Here is a 2,587-nt window from a genome sequence, read left to right as displayed (position 1 = left end):
TACTCAACAGAGATTATGATCTTGATGAATCCAAGAGAGAGATTCATGGAATTTTCTATAACAATACTGAAGGCATCTTCTGAAAAATCCTTCCATTTCCTACCGGCTGCAATTTACCATCTGTCTTCATTTTGTTGCTTTTAAACTTAAGTGGTTTCAGGGCAGCTGGGTGGATCAGTTAAGCATCAGAGTCTTGATTTCAGATCAGGCGATGCTCTCGTTGTTGTGGGATCCAGCCCCATGTCAGGCTCTGTGCTGAGTGTGGAGCCTGCTTAAGATTCTCTTTCTCTCCCTCTGCCCCTCTCCTTTGCTCATGTGCTCTCTGTCTCTCTCTAAAATAAAAAAAAAATTTTTTTAGTTAAAAAAATAAACTTAGGTGGTCTCAAAGCCAAATGAGGAATATAATCATCTTTCTCCCCCATCGTTTCCAGAATTTCCATCCAGCCTGGATGGCTCAGTTGACTGAGCATCCAACTCTTGATTTCAGCTCAGGTCATGATCTTAGGGTCGTGAGATTGAGCCCCGTGTTGGGCTCCAGCTGAGCGGGGAGCCTGCTTGAGATGCTCTCTCTTCCTCCCTCTCTGCCCCTCCCCTGCTCATGCACAGATGTGTTTGTGCACATAATCTCTCTCTCTCTCAAAAAATACAAATAAAATTTAAAAATTACAAAGCATGGAAAGTCCTAGGAAATGAGAAAGTGATCACCCAAATAGTCACCATCTAAATATAACCGTAATTAAAATTTGGTGCTTATGTAACTGAACTCACATGATTTCACTCCTTGGTGAGTCATAGGTAGAGACTGGTCTATGTGGTCACACAAAATAAACTTTATGGGCAGCAAATAAGGAGATCACGGGGAATAACTTCCAAAGCCGGGAATCCCCAATGGGATGGGCTCCTTTCACATAGGGTTAGGATGAATATTTAGAGAGAGGAGCCTCGTCATCCAATATGGAGGTAGGCATAAGGTCGTACCTGCACCTTAAGGAAACATGCTTATACACAGGTTGTATGTTATGTAAATGAGGCTTCTGCTCCTCCTTGGGTGGAGATTTTAGTATTATAATGAGGTAGAGGTTAAGAGCTGGTCACAGCATGGTCCTCTGTGCAGGTGTGAGTCAGGGGTTGAGTTCAAACTGGTCTGGGTGGTCTGGGCCACCACAGCTCTCCCTCCGGCAGTCATTATTGCTTGAGGGGTCATTTCTGTTTCCATCATGGGATGCTGTGCCCATCATGGGTTTTTCCTGAGTTAAGATATAAGCTTAGAAGTAAGTTCTTAAAAAAGAACTTTAGGAAAGTGTGGACAAATATAGACAGGTATATGCAGGTGGGCAGTAAAGGTCAGGTCTTGGGGTCAATCATGAGGGGTTTCTCTTTTTCTTTCTTTTTTTTTTTCCTCTTTATAATTTGTTTTATCACTGGGCTTCAAAATATATGCACAATTCACATCGCTTTTCTCTCAATATTATATAATAGAAATTTCACATAACACTTATAAACATACTTGGTGGCTGAACAATTCCATTCTTTCTCACCCATAATTTATTTTATCGATCTCTTATGTGGTAAATTTCACTATATTAAGATACATAATCAGGAATGATTTTATAATATATTTTTTTATTATTACACATATATTGTTTTTCCTTTGGCTAGACTGCTGGAGATAGAATTACTGAGTGAAAGATACGAATTTTTTTTTTGTTCCCCCCAGGGGGTGCACCGTTCCTGGACTTACAGCAATACCAGGTTGATGCATGGAGGGAACAGAGCAAGCTCCTATTCCCTCTTCTAGTTCCAAAAATCTATTTAATATATTGTCCTCAGATAAAAGATGCATCAGATATTACACTGAAAAGAACAGATCTTAGCCAAAAGGCCAAGAAGCAATAAGGCATGAATATTTTTAAATTTTTTTTTTAATGTTTATTTATTTCCGAGACAGAGAGAGATAGAGCATGAACAGGGGAGGGGCAGAGAGAGAGGGAGACACAGAATCCGAAACAGGCTCCAGGGTCTGAGCTGTCAGCACAGAGCCCAACGCGGGGCTCGAACTCATGGACCGTGAGATCATGACCTGAGCTGAAGTCGGATGCCTAACCGACCGAGCCACTCAGGCGCCCCGATGAATATTTTTAAATTTGCAAGACATGCTAATAAATTTCTCTCCATAAAGGTTATGCCAGCACTCACTCCCCTGATCAGAAGAAAAGGAATTACGTTATCTGATAACTAGAGATATTAAGTGTGCTTTATTAATATATTGGCCATTATATTTCTCTTTCTGCAAATTCTACATTCCCTTCTTTTGTTCAGCTGTCTATTGGAGACTTACTTGAAGTTGACTTCCTTCCTTTCTTTTTTTCCTTCTTTCCTTCCTTCTTTCTTAGTAAAAATTTATACTTTCTGATTTTTCATGGAATGAGTCTTGAATATTAAGTTTATTGCCTGGTAAAGTGGAACCTAGAAGCATGTTCCCATGCTCTCCCGCAGTAGTATTATAGAAGGATTCCAGCAAAGTTCACTTTCAGAATTCTGTTTGATGACACGTATGTTAATATTTTCTTTCCCAGGAAGACCCCCA

The 2,587-nt window shown here is 40.2% G+C and overlaps 1 pseudogene; it reads right to left on the bottom strand.

The window, feature by feature from the left end:
* Positions 1 to 1,715: 1,715 nt before the first annotated feature.
* Positions 1,716 to 1,894, bottom strand: LOC132685691 (U2 spliceosomal RNA; annotated as a pseudogene).
* Between the last annotated feature and the right edge of the window lie 693 nt (positions 1,895 to 2,587).

Source organism: Panthera onca, chromosome D2, assembly GCF_046562875.1.
Source record: "Panthera onca isolate mPanOnc1 chromosome D2, mPanOnc1 haplotype 2, whole genome shotgun sequence".
Classification (NCBI taxonomy): Eukaryota; Metazoa; Chordata; class Mammalia; order Carnivora; family Felidae; genus Panthera; species Panthera onca.
This window is presented reverse-complemented; position numbering and strand designations above follow the sequence as displayed.